The 15,228-nt window shown below is 38.9% G+C and overlaps 1 pseudogene; it reads left to right on the forward strand.

Annotated features, from left to right (window-relative positions):
- The first annotated feature begins 9,891 nt into the window (after positions 1–9,891).
- Positions 9,892–10,324, forward strand: LOC142842577 (small ribosomal subunit protein uS19 pseudogene; annotated as a pseudogene).
- The last annotated feature ends 4,904 nt before the right edge of the window (positions 10,325–15,228 follow it).

Below are 15,228 nucleotides of genomic sequence, written 5' to 3' on the forward strand. Positions count from 1 at the left end.
AGTGAGTAGTAAATAAATTTACAATCTCCTCTCATTTCTCCTCACTACACACACACACACACACACACACACACACACACACACACAGAGAGAGAGAGAGAGAGAGAGAGAGAGAGAGAGAGAGAGAGAGAGACAGAGACAGACAGAGAGAGAGAGGGAGAGACAGAGAGAGAAGTAATTTCAGGATCTTGAGTCTTTCCGGTCAAAATGTAAGTAGCAAACTATAACTGAAAGGAGTATACCCCATCATTCATGATTTCTAGTAGTCAGAGGTCCTGTGAGGCTATGCTTGACTCTACTAGTGACTTTCAGTTTGACCTTCAGCAAATAAATTCACCTCTCTCAACCCCGATTTCCTCTAAGCATAGGTATTTTCTCTCTTGGTTTTATTACTTTATCTGCAGTTACTAGAATAGAGCCCTGAACTTGTAGAGCTCAATAAATATCCCTGTAAAAACGAACCAAATAGCTTAGTCCCACGTGGTTAGAGTCTGTACTATGCTACAAATGAAGTGCAGAAGACTTATTGACAGCCTTGGCAGTTGGCTTCCACACAAAGCACGTTAGTGACCTTCCCGACCTTCTTCTTGAGACCCTAAACCTAATCAGTAAAGAAAACTGGGCATCCAGCTGTTCTGTAGGTGAGGCTGATGAGCCACGGGAAAAGAAACACAAGAGACATTGTGTCTCAGTGTTGAGGACAGGCATGGGTGCTGAGTGCAGAAAGAATACAGTTGGTGGGCACAGGGAGATGGCTTAATAGTGGCAAGATATTCTCATATACTAGTTCAAGGAAGTCTAAGCTTTTCATCCAGTTATCATAGAAAGGAGACCTGAACCAACCAGCATCTATTTTGATTCCCCTGGGCATCTTCCTTTCTCTGGGATGCCATTGTCTCTTGTATGTTTTTCTTCTGTTGCCCACAATGTAGCTTCTGTTAGCATTTGCATATCTCTTGCAAGGCTGTATGTTTACAGGGACTGAAAAGCTAATGGTGAAGAGGATGCATGATAAATTTAAAAGATACACTGCCTTTTCTGGACTTGGACGCTTAAATGTCATATTACCATTTACTGTTATGAATGTTTAAAGCATTGTATCTGAAAACCTTTCTTATCTGCTAAGAAATTGAGATTTTGATACAACATTCCGTGTGTAAGGGAAGCTCTGTTCCCCTTTCTCTCCAATGAGACACTTCTCAGGTTTACCCCTTCCTTACAAATGATTAATCACTTCTCCTCCACTCTCTGACAGTTGGTTCTTTGGGTCATCTGTAAAGTGCACACTATGACCTTTTGAAAACCCAGAGATAGACTTGCCACAGAGTGAAATTGAATGTGTTATTTTTCTATTGTGATAATAGTACGTTCACAATAAATAGAGTCAAGGGAAGGAAGAAAAATATTGTCTTCATTACAGAGGGAGATTCTGAATCTTGGAATGGCTACATATGGCTTCACTGGTAACTGTCATTGAAGGAGGGGAAGAATCAGATCTGTGCAGCTCAGCAGAGAATCAGGACAAGTTTTATATACATTTCATACATAAGTTAAAAAAGGACTCACCAGTGATGACCTATTTAATCATTTGTTTGGCAAAAGCACCATGACTACATGACATTCAGATTCAGAGAAGAAATGGTTTGTAAAAGGGCAGTTCCCTTGACAAGGATTCTAATTGGTTGGAAGCTTCAGTCCCTAGTGGATAACATACATTTTGCTTATTCACTCAACTGTATAGGTCTCCTAAAGATATCGAGCTCAGTTCCACTCCTGGGGGACTTTTCTGAATGGAGTCAACTTACTTCACTGAGAATAACTGATACTTCACAGTTTCACATCGCCAAGACGAACTTGGGAAATGATCTCAACCTGTTGGTCATGATTGCTTTGGGGGAGGGGGAATAACCGTCTCACAGGGGTCACATATCAGATATTCTGCATATCAGGTATTTAAATTATGATTAATAATAATGTCAAAATTACAGTTAGAAAGTAGAAACGAAAATAATTTCATGTTTGGGGATCACCACATTCATGAGGAACTGTATTAGGGGGTTGAGAATCACTGCTTTAGAAGGCGATGATGGAGCTCATGAAGCCGGTTCTTAAGGCTTTGGACTTGACTAAAACAACAATACTTGGGCTTTCTTTCAGTCTGGGGACTTCTAGGAGAGTCACCTTTCTTTGGCTAAATAGAATATTGAACGTGAAAAATGCATTACTTCTTTCGCCTTTTTAGATGAATGTACTTATCATTTTAATTTAAATAGAAAAATGTTTCAACCCTAAGATTAAAAATTGTCTTGTAAGGGACAGAAACAAAATTTCACCTATTTCCCCAGAAATATTTAGAAAGAGGATACTAATTAAAATGTTGGTAAACTTTTATTCATTTAACACACTTGCACTAGAAATCTTTTAGGATCATTATTCCATTGTTGACTAAGGTTTTCTGTGTTGCACAGTTCCCAATCATTAAGTCCCAAAGAAATCACGCAGAGATCTACATCAACTATAAACTGATTGGCTCATTAGCTCAGGCTTCTTATTAACTCTTATAACTTATATTAGCCCATTATTCTTGTTGATATTAGTCATGTGGCTTGGTATCTTTTTCAGAAAGGCAGTCACATCTTGCTTCTTCTGTGTTGGCATCAGGACTGTGTCCTGTTCCCAGAATTCTTCTGTTCTTATTGACCCATCTCTACTTCCTGCCTGGCTATTGGCCAATCAGCGTTTATTTAAAATATAATTGACAGAATACAGACCATTCTCCCACACAATTCCATGATAGGCTGTTCAGACGAAAAGGTCTTGGCCTTGAAAAAGCAACAATTATAAAGAAAAAGTAACCTAGGAAAGTTAGTTGAGAGTAACTTGTTTAGTAAGATGGAGATGAGGGAACCTGAGAGGGCCCTTTATCCTTAATTTAATTTCACCTGTGTCTACCCATGCCAAGCTCTCCTAGGCATTTTTTTCCTATCTCCTCACAGTTTAAATTCTCTAATAGACCAAGGAATCACTGAGGAAAGCAGTATCTATTCTTAAGATAGTGAAGGCCTAAGAAAGGAATTTTATTATTTTCCACATCTTGTAAATTTCAATTGTCTTGTAGCCATTGTAGATATTTATGTAGTATAGTTTATCAAAATATTCACACACATGCACAATGTATAATGATAAGGTCAGGGCAATTGATGCATTTGTTATATAAAATATTTATTATTTTGTGTTGAAAATATCTAGAATCTGTTCTAGTAGCTGTCTTTTAAAAAACAGAATAATTACTATCAGTCATAGTTACTCCACAATGCTTTAGGACACTGCAATTAGTGCTCCATCTAACTGCAAGCTTCCCTGCTCAACCAACCTTGGTCCTTTCCCACATCTCCAGCCTCTGATAAGCACAACCACATTCTCTTTTCTGTAAGATCAACTTTTTCAGTTTCTATAGCTAAGGGAACACATGTGGTATTTGTCCTATGACTGACTTTTATTTTACTTAAAGTGTTTTCCCTGTAGTTCATGCATGTTTAGCAAATGATAAGTTTCAGACATTTATGGTGGAATACTATTACACTGTATGCAATTAGTATAATTCCTTTTTGCCATTCATCTCTTGATGGACACGTAATTTCTCGTGCTGGCGATTGTAAAATAACTGCAATAAACATGAAAGAGCATGTGCTATTTCTTGAGACATGTATTCCTAGTAGAATTGCTAGATTATCTAACAATTGTATTTTTACTTTTTAAAGAGCTTCCATACTGTCTTTTTCAGGATAGAGGAGAGAGAAGGGAGGAGAAAGAATCTTTTGTATTCCAGGTTGACTTTGAACTCACTATGTAACAACAGATAACCTTAAACCTCTGATCCTCTTGTCCTCACCTCCTGCATGCTGGGATTACAGGTCTGTACCACTAGGCCTGGTTTGTGTGCTACCATGAATTATTATACCCAGAATTGTCAGGAAATTGCTTGTTCATTCCTGGCTGCCCAGTCTCAAAAAAATCACTCAGAAACTATATTATTTAAATCACTTCTTGGCCAATAGCTTAAGCATATTTCTAGCTAACTCTTACATCTTAAGTTAACCAATGTCTATTATTTTATATTTTAGCACGAGGCTCATGGACTATTAGCAATGTTCCAGCTGACAGTTCACGTCTTTCCCCTCTAATGGCTACATGGCATCTCTTTGACTCTACCTTCTTTCTCCCAGCATTCAGTTAAATTTTCTTGTCTAATTCTATTCTGCCCTATCACAGGCCAAACCAGTTTCTTCATTCATTACCCTATAAAAGCAACACATATAGAAGGACTTCAAACACCATTTCCACAGAATGTTGTGCATGTTAGGCAAATCCTCTACTATCTGAACTATGGCACCAGTTCCAGGGGGGAAAAAAAACTTCCAATTGTATTCAAATGGAACACACACAAGAAATTTAGTAATAAGTGATTCTTATGAGAATAAAGTCATTTTTATTATTTAAAATGATTAACAAATGAAAAGATGAGAATGTTGAAAACAGCTACAAAAGGATTGCTGAGAACCCATGTTAATATAATAGCTGCACCATTTTCTCACCTTCATTTGTTCAGTGACAGCACTTGGGATGCCCTTGTATCTCACCACCCATTTTGTTTGTTTGTTTGGTTTTTAGGCAGCAAGAGCAGGGATAAGAAAAGACTAGTTAATGGCTACTTTCTGTAGAAATCTGTCATCAAAAGAACTAGTTAAATTTAGCGGGGAAATCTGGGTAAACTTTTTAATGCCACTATCACGCATTTATTGGGCATCAAACTCATCTGAGATGCATGCTTACCAAGACAGTGCAGTTAATCTTTCTTACAAATGAGGATTCTGGGACTGTAAGTGTTAAAGAAAATACTGACCATTGCTAGCAGAGCTGGAATATGAAGTCAGGACTACCTGATCCACTATTTATATTTCCTCCCCTTCTTCAGCATCAGAGAGGAGGTACAAAATAATTTGCCAAATCCAGGATTATACAGGGGAAATAAAGACACCTTGGGAGAAAGAAATAGGACAAAATCATACTCAATTGAATAGTGAGTTAGACGATAAATCCCCACTTACTTGTTTCTGTTGAATTGTTGTTCCTGCATGCTAGTTTTTAGAATATAGTTGATAATATAAAAACCACTGTGTGGCATGGGAAGAAAATTCATGCAGCAAAGCGTCTGATGCCCAAGTATGAGGACCTGGTCCGTAGCACCCACATATAAACCCAGCACAACAGTGCACACAGTAACCCAACATTGCGTGAAGATCAAGACATGTGGATCCCTGGAACTTGCTGGCCAGACAATGATCTCAAGCTTCATGTGGGAACTTGAACCAAAAACTAAGGTGATAGAACTGGAGGGATGGCTCAAGGTTTCAGGAAGCTTACTGCCTAGAGTAGTTTGAAACAGATGTCTCCCATAGTTTCAGGTGTCTGAATACCTGGTCTCCAGTTGATAGCCCGGATTGGAGGAGGCTTAGGAAGTGATGGCCTTACTCGAGGAATTGTGTCACTGGAGGCAGGCTTAGGGGTTTCAAAAGCCCTTACCAGTCCCAATTTGCTCTCTGTCTGCTTCTTGTTTGTAGTTTAAAATATGAGCTCCTATCTGCTACAGCTGCCATACCTGCCTCCTGTCACACTTCCCTGCCACAATAGTGATGGACTCTTATTCCACCAGAGCTGTAAGCCCTTCTGTAAGTCATTTTGGTCATGATGATTTATCACAGCAGTAGAAAAGTAACTAACACAGTGCTCTTGAGGAAGACCCCAGTTTGGTTCCCAGTACCCACGTCTGCTTATGCACACCATTAACTCCAGCCCTTGGAGATCACATGCCTTTTTCTGCCATTCTCGGACACCAGGCATGTATATGCTGTACTGTGGTGGTTTGAAAGGAAATGGATCCCAAAGGGAGTGGGACTGCTAGGAGGTATGGCCTTGTTGGAGGAAGTGTGTCATTGTGGGGGTAGGCTTTGAGATCTCCTTTTCTCAAGCTTCCCCAATGTGGCAGTCAATTTCCTGTTGCCTGGAAGAGGTGGCATTCTCAACTCCAGCACTGTGTCTGCCTGCATGCTGCCATTTTCTCCTTCATAATCACAATGGACTGAACCTCTAAAATTGTAAGCAAACCACCCTCAATTAAATGTATTTTTTAGAAAAGTTGCCATAGTCATTGTATATCTTCACAGTAAACCCTAACTAATCAACAAATGTACATACAGGCAGAACACTTGTACAAGTAAGAAAAATAAAATATTAAAAAAATAAGGTAGTGAGCAGCAAAAGAAGACATTTGACGTTGATCTCTAGCCTCCACATGTATATAAATACACACTATTTACATACACAGGTACATATACCCACAACACACATGTATGTATGTATGTATGTACCACACACGTATGCATGCTTGCATATACCACACATACATGCATGTATGCATGTAACATACACTTGATGCTAACCTAAAGTTAATAAATTCAAGTGTAGCAATAAAAAAATAGAACCAGGTTTTATTTAACACCATCACGTGAAAATTTATATGAGTTTAAAAAGTGGTGGATTCTTTGAAACAGAGATTTTAAAATAAGCAAAAGAAACACTTTTACTATTATGCACATAATGGCAATTGTGTTCTTTATGAATATTCCTGCAAAATAAAAACTTACTTGTCTTCTCTTCCCTTTCTCACTGCATCTTACATTGATTGCACAGTCTCTTCCTAATTGCCAGTTCCTCTTGTTGGCTGATAAAACAATTAGCAGACGCAGACACAGAGTGGCACTCTTTAAAATTAGGAACCCTTTTCTCTTGGCAACAATACTCTGTTCATTCTGTCATCTAAAAAATTCCAGAATTTGTTGGCACAGAAACATTCCTTGCTTTGTACTTTTTGTCAATAAAAATCATTTCTGATTTCAATTTTTTAAATGACATCTTATAAACCATCTCCAGTTATTTGATCTGGGAATTACGTCTAAACTCCCTGCAGAACATAACAATTTTTGCTTTGCACTGTATATTTTTCCAGTTTTCCTTACAGGCAGTCAAAACCCATATTTGTAATTGGGGCTCAGTGATAGAATTCCTGCCTAGCCAGACTCTGGCCTCAATCTTCTTGCGATGAAAAAGTTATCATGATGATAATAGAACATGAAGCCACAGCTGTGCTAGACGTGGTGATGTGGTATGTGGAGAGAAAACACAATAGAAATTTGGCTTTTTGTTTCCAAGATTAGGACTTTCCAGCTCAAGAAAATCCTTTGGCCCATCTGTGAGAACAAATGACTAGACTTACACTTTGCAATAACCATGCCATCAAATCCTATCACAAAGACTTCTGCACATAGGAAGAAAGGATTGGCCTAGACAGCGAGTGCCTTTCTCATCTCTTCCCATCTTCTTGCAGGGCCACAGCAATAATTATACAGTAAAAGTTTGGTTCATCTTTCTAAGGCAAACATTTATTTCCTCAACCTACATTTTGATACAAGAGCATCCAAGGCTACAGATGTATTCAGGTAGATGCCTTCTCCAGGAAGAGCATGGTAAGTGCAGCTGCATTGGGGGTTCTGCAACATCTGTCTACTCCCAGGGGCTTTAGACAGGCCCAGCATGGCAATTGTACCACAGCTGTAAGTACAACCAGATGAATAGACCAGATCCCTGATGTGGGAAAATTTCAATAGCTGTGGAAAGTCAGAGGTTATGACTACCAGACATTAACTGGGACAGGGAGTCATTCTTGAGATATGGGCATCTTCAAAAATTATAGATATATATATATTTATAACTAATAATGGATGGGGGGAACAAAGTTAAAAATGCATAGAAGGCCTAATCAAGAACCTTATTCAAGCCAGTTTCCTGGGTGACAGTGGTGCAAATGAGTGTATCATGGCTCTTATGCCCTGTGTGGGAAAGGGGGTGGTGAAACAGGGATTGCTATCATAGGCACAACTGTAAAGATAGTAACAAAGGAAGTGAAACCCTTAAAAAACAGGAACATTCCCCCCCACACCTGATTTTCAGCTAACTTAACACCAACAACTTGCAGTACAAGCATTGATCTTTGTGAATAGCCTTAAAATACAAGAGAAAAACCATTTTTGGAGATGCTCAGCTTGGTGAAAAGAGAAGAATTACGATGCTGGGAAAGGGATGACATATATTTTATCTAATATCCAGTAATAATTAGAGTTAATTTTGATATTAAAATAATATGTTCAATAAATAGTGATGAAGTAGGTTGCATTTTAATTAATAAAACAATGTCAATTGAGGCTTCGATAATTTAGAGTTTGTGATTTCTACATGAGAATTTATTAATAAATTAAACTGGATATTACCAACCCAAACTTTTTAAAATATTTGTTTGGATGCTGTGGTGGTCTGAATAAAAATGGCTGTCGAGACTCATAAGAGGTGGCATTATTGGAGGTGAGGCCTTGTTGATGGGCTTTGAGGTTTCAAAAGTTCAGACCAGGCCTAGTGGCTCTCTGATGTGGGATATTCTTTATTTGTGTTGCTTTTATTCATTAATGAATAAATCTGTTTGAGCCACTGTCTTAGTAGAGTATAGCCAGGTATGAAATCACAACAGAGATAGAGAGAGAGAGTAGGTGGAGTTGGAGAGATGCCATGTAGCTGCCCAAGAAGCAAGAGGTAACAAACCATGAGCCTTGTCATAACATTTAAAATAATAGAAATGGATTAAGTTAAGATGTAAGAGTTAGCAAGGAATACATTAGAGTCATTGGTCGAACAGTGTTGTAATTATACAGTTTCTGTGTTATTATTCAGGCTTGGACGGCAAGGAAACAAAAGATCAGTCTCCACCTACAAAATAGCTCCCAACATGGGTCGACTATATCCACATAAAACCTGAGAGATCTTGGGAAAGAATTCTAGACAGACAGACAGACACACACACACACACACACACACACAAACAAAAACAAAAACAACATTAAGCATGGTTTCATGATAGCAGCATTTTCTCAGGTGAGCTCTGTTTGCTAGAAGCAAGCAGAGGCATGATTCCTTTAAGAGAAGGCTTCCTGACTCAGTGGTAGCAGTAAAAAGTGCATGGCTCTTTTAAGAAGGCTTCCTGGTTTATACTAGTTGCATGAACAGCTCTGATTCTTTCAGGAGGCCAAACACTTGACTGGGGGTTGAGGGCAGTAGGCTTCAAGTTACTTGGTGACAGCACATGCCAACTGCTTACCAGAGTTGAGGTAGTGAGCCTGGCTCCCACCTGGCAGTTCCAGAGCTGGAGGTAAAGGTGTCTCTGCCATATAGAAAGGTTGAGAGGGGCAGAGCTGTTGACAGAAGTTACTGTCCTTCCCAGCCCCACAGCCATTCCGTCCCAAAGAAACACAAGAGGCCTACATTAATCATAAACTGGTTTGCCTATTAGCTCGGGCTTTCTTATTAACTAATTCTTACATTAACCTATAATTCTTGTCTGTATTAGCCTCATGGCTTGGTACCTTTTATCAGCAAGGCAGTCTCATCTTGCTTCCACTGTTTCTGGGTGATGACTGCAGACTGAGTCTTTCATCTTTCCAGAATTCTCTTGTTCTGATCACCCCAAATTTACTTCCTGCCTGGCTACCAGCCAATCAGCATTTTATTAAACCAGTACAAGTGAGAAATCTTTATGGAGTACAAGACCATTGTACCACAGCACAGAGCCAGCATCAATGGCTGCTGTAACCACACTGCTTACCATTTTAAAAATGATCCTTGTCAGAGAAGGATTTCAGATACACAATATGACAGATTCAGATATAAAAGTCCTCTCCGATGCAGCCATCGGTTCCTTTTCCAAGTCGCCGCCAAGATTGCCGGAGTGGAGCAGAAGAAGAAGCGGACCTTCCACAAGTTCACCTACAGCAGCATGAACCTGGACCAACTGCTGGACATGTCCTATGAGCAGCTGATGCAGCTCTACAGCGCCAGGCAGAGGCAATGCCTCAACCACGGCCTGCGGCGGAAAGCAGCACTCGCTGCTCAAGCGCCTGAGAAAGGCTAAGAAGGAGGCGCCGCCCATGGAGAAGCCTGAGGTGGTGAAGACCCACCTGCAGGACATGATCATCCTGCCCAAGATGGTGGGGAGCATGGTGGGCGTGTACAGCGGCAAGACCTTCAACCAGGTGGAGATCAAGCTGGGGATGATCGGCCACTACCTGGGCGAGTTCTCCATCACCTACAAGCCTGTGAAGCACGGCCAGCCTGGCATCGGTGCCACCCACTCCTCCCGCTTCATCCCCCTCAAGTAGCTGTGGCCAATAAAGACTCACATTCAGTCAAAAAAAAAAAGTCCTCTCAATGAGACACAGTGTATTTTAAAAATGTACATAACCCTGAGAGAGAAAGAAGAAAAAGAACATAGTTATAAATTGTAATAAATTGTTTTAAACAATAAAACAAAGTGTTTAAAGAAACAGAAAATAATCACAGATTGAAAGAGTAAAAAAATAAACCATGTAAAGATGGAAAATACAGAGAGTCTAGATTATGCATATTATTGTGTTTTGTTTGAAAATTTTGACTGTAAATAAGCTAAGTACAGAGAAACCTCTCATTGTACAGGCTGCTAAGCTAAACCAAATACATATTTTAAAGGTATCTTGACTACAAAATTTAGGTCTAAGAATATGTTACTTTGAAAAGGAGGTTCTGCTTTTTTTTTCCCAAAGAGGATAGAAAGTTGTGGATTCCTTACTGGCTAATGTGGTTTGATCAAAAAAGACCCATGAAGCAATGGTATAGATGGTTCAACATTCATGACAGCTTCAGGACTTCTGGCTGAGTTGGACCTACCATATAGGATACCCCATAAAAGACCTGTTCAGCAGGCACCCCAAAAGTAGTCTAGAAAACAATGCCCAAATTTCCTAAATGATTGTTTATAAATGTTTCTTTACATTTAAAGAGGAATATGCTATAGAGATAAATATTTTGCATTGGGATAGATTTTGATTTATTGATACAAATCTAAGATCAATTTTGTTATATGTATATTTCTGCTCTTGATTAAGGTATTATTTAAAAGTAATGTACACTTAAAAATATGGGTTAATAGTTAGTCATCTATAATAATCAAGCTTGTAGTCATGATTGTTAGGCTTTCTAGATGTACAGAGATATGTTTCAAACCATACAAAGACTTACACAATATTGCCTTTAAAATGATTTAAGTACTTAGACTTTTCTCAGCAATGAGACACATCTGCTACTGGAAGCACCAATCTACTTCAAGAGGATGATAGGAATCAAAAAGGCTCCTTTAGAGTCTGTTAGTCATTTGAGCAAGAAACTGTTCTTGTTTGAACTGCTTGATGGTATGCTGTATAAACTGGACATGCAGGGTCCACAAAGAAAAGACTGCTGGACTTGTTTAGAGGTGAGACAGTCCTTCAGGGTTCTTGCTTCATAAAAGAGTCTGTCAGACATTCTACAGGATACAGAAGAAAGTGACTGACAAAATGTTGATACAGGTGAAACAGTTTTTCAAATTTCCTGGGGCATGGAAAAGTCTTGATACTATGGGCCTATAGGCCAAAGATGGTTGTCCCAATGTTACACAAGAACTTGGGGTGACTGTCCAGGCAGCAAGATGTCCCTGTCAATTCTAGAGTTTTGGAAGTTGTTTGCAATGTACTTTCTGTTAACATAGGTAATATACCCTTCTGGCGTCTTTGATAGAGTTAAAGAATATATATAGTTATAATTATATTTTTCCTTAGTTATGATAGATAAATTAGATATAAAACATTAGACTGACAAAGATAAAATAGATGATAGTAATTTTTTAAATTTTTCTATATACAAATGGACTAAATATTGTAACTGTATTTCTTCTTTAAATATGTTTTGTTATATATAATTTTGCTATGTTAAAGTTAAGACCTTCCTTTTTAATTAGACAGAAAATAAGAGATTACATGGGATGTCCTTCTGTATATGTACTGCTTTTATTCGTTGATAAATAAAGCTGCTTGGGCCAATGGCTTAGCAGAGTGTAGCCAAGCAGGAAATCAGAACAGAGATAGAAAGAGAGTAGATGGAGCCAGAGAGACATCATATCGCTGCTGAAGGAGGCAGATGCCACATAGTTTTCCAAAAAGCAAGAAGTAACAAACCACGAGCCTCATGGTAAAATATAAAACAATAAAAATGGGTTAATTTAAGAAATAAGAGCTAGCTAGAAATATGCTAGAATCATTGGCTAAACAGTGTTGTAACTAATGTAATTTCTGTGTTATTATTTGGGTCCAGGTGGCCAAAAAATGAAACAGCAGTCTCTGCCTACAACTCGCTGTCTCTTCTTGTTGGCTGCAGATCCAGATGGAGAACTCTCAGCTACCCCTCCAGCACCATGTCTGCCTGCATGCTGCCATGCTTCCTGCCATTATGGTAATGGACTAAACCTCTGAACTGTAAGCCAGGCCCAGTTAAATATTTTTCTTTATAAGAGTAGCTGTGGTCATGGTGTTTCTTCATTGCAATAAAACCATAAAAAGACAGATGCTAAGATAGTCTGCGTATATATTCATCTGAGAAGATGAATAACTGATTCTTTAAAAAAACAGGTAGGTAGAGGGAAAGGTGAATAGGCAGTCTTCCACTGCCTAACTGCCTATCTTAACACCAGCTGCTAGTAAATAACATAGATGTAAAGGATCTGGGAAACCTGCCAAGTGAGAAATATTGAACATATTTTCAACTTCATTTTTCTTTGTTCCTAAAGGTTAGACTGAGGCTTGTAACAAAATAACCTAATAGAATGGGGAAGGGGAGTCATTGATCAATTGTGTAGATGTGTCTTCAGCATGCAGAAGCATCCAGGTGTGGCTGAATAATTAATTCTCACATTTCCCAAGCCTGTGTACAGTTTGCCCAGCATTCAGAATGATGCAGATAGAAGTGAACTGATAAATGCCACGGAATTGAAACACTGTCTCATCAAAGAAGAAAGAACACCCATAGAAATGTTTTAAAAGTCGCAATGGGCAACAGAAAGCATTGTCTTTAATTAACTATCCTCTTAGAAATGCTAACTATAAATAATAGACTAGAAAGTAGATGTCAGTTGTACTGGGAATTTTCTAATCAATTCTGCACCTTTGTTATGTCCTTACCTGCTGTGTCCATAGAAATAAGGATGAGCTATCATGGGGCAACAAAACTCCAAGACTATTCTTTTCTAAAAGGACCCCCACATATCTTCAACAGCAGCTTCCCCAAACTGTTTCCTTTGTGCTAAGTTTACAGAATAGTTTTGGAATGCAATGATTAAAAAGTGGAGATTGGGAGCCTAGGAAACAAAGTAGCCTCTTATTAGAAATGAGACCCAACAGAAGCGATGAGCTTTGGTGTGCCTATTTCCTTACCTGTAAAATGTGGGAATAATGGTAGTTCCAGATATTTATTTTCTCTAGGCTGCTGTGCTGTTGTTTTCTTACACTAATGCATACTCTTTAGCATTTATTTTAAGCAGTATTCAATACCAGTCTCGGCATCTTGGCAGCACATAGAATCTCCTTATCCACATCACGATTATATTGTTTTTGTAAACGGAAGCAATAACTCCACTCAGCACATAGCAGACTATTCAGTAGATAGCAAATGTTTGAGGAGAAATTTTATTTTTCCTTTCAGGCTGATCCATCTAGCATGTTAGGGGAAAGTCAAATATGGCAAACAGAATCTGTGGCAAACTCAGTAGAATTTATTTCTCTGGTCCTTTGACACTCTCCTCCTGGGTGACGCCAAGACCTCAGTGATCCAGGAACCCATGATTTCAGTCAGTATGATCACACATCTCCTCCCAACTTGTCCTTCTGTCCTCAGGCCTGGGATTCTACTTACACTGCTGTCATTTGATCTTTTTTCCCCACTACCAACCCCATCCTTATTTATTTAGGTTTTTATTGCTTTATTGAGCTATTTTTTCTCCACTCCCGTTCCTTCCCTACCACCTCCCATTTTACCCTCTTGTATGATCCCCACACTCCCAGTTTACTCAGGAGATCTTGTCTTTTTCTACTTTCCATGAAGATTAGATCCATGTATGTCTTTCTTAGGGTCCTCTTTGGTGCCTAAGTTCTCTGGGGTTATAAATTATAGGCTGGTTTTTCTTTGCTTTATGTCTAAAAGTCGCTTATGAGTGAGTATATTTTATATTTGTCTTTCTGGGTCTGAGTTACCCCCATTTGATATGAGTTTTTTCTAGATCCATCAATTTGCTTGCAAATTTCAAGATGTCATTTTTTTCCTATGTGTAGTACTTCATTGTGTAAATGTAACACATTTTCTTTATCCATTCTTTAGCTAAGGGACATTTAGGTTGTTTCCAGGTTCTGGCTATTACAATAATGCTGCTATGTCATTTGATCTTTTTAATTCAAAACTGACTAGTTTAAAAACTATATGTTTTGGGGTTGAAAGGATGGCTCAGCATTTTCTGCCTTTTTTGAGGATTTGAGATTGGTTCTCAGCATCCACATTGGATGACCCACACTCACCTGTAACTCCAGCCTCAGAGAATCCACATCCTCTTCTAGCCTCTGCAGGTGCCTATTTGAATGTTCTCTCTCTCTCTCTCTCTCTCTCTCTCTCTCTCTCTCTCTCTCTCTCTCACACACACACACACACACACACACACACACACACATTCTTCTAGCCTCTGCAGGCACCTTTGTGAATATACATGCACACACACACTTATTTTCCAAAACTACACTTATTCATAGTGTACTTTTGGCCTTTGATACATGATCTTGGATCCCAGAAGGAAGGGCCTCTCTTTATCCCCTCTGTCCTTAGACACCCTCTCTCTCAGACACTGTACAATAACATAGAATGTCAATGCAGCCTTGTGTGTTTGTATATACATTTTGTCAACACTTCTCCAACAGAGCTAAATGAATATCTTCTTTATAATCATAATCATAGGTTATTCCGAGCTCTTTCTAGAGAAGGGAGGCTTGCTCCAAGATAATTTGCAATCTGATTTGGAAGCTCAGCTTTAACATCAAGCTCAATAAAAATGCCTCCAGAAGCATGGTAAGTAGAGAAGATTGCTGGGGAGCCAGATGTGGAACTGTGCAGATTGGATATAGGACCACCCATCTGAAATGTTGTCATAGCTACAGAAATAGTTCCAGGTTATCTTCTGCTCTG

The sequence above is a fragment of the Microtus pennsylvanicus genome, chromosome 1, assembly GCF_037038515.1.
Source record: "Microtus pennsylvanicus isolate mMicPen1 chromosome 1, mMicPen1.hap1, whole genome shotgun sequence".
Classification (NCBI taxonomy): Eukaryota; Metazoa; Chordata; class Mammalia; order Rodentia; family Cricetidae; genus Microtus; species Microtus pennsylvanicus.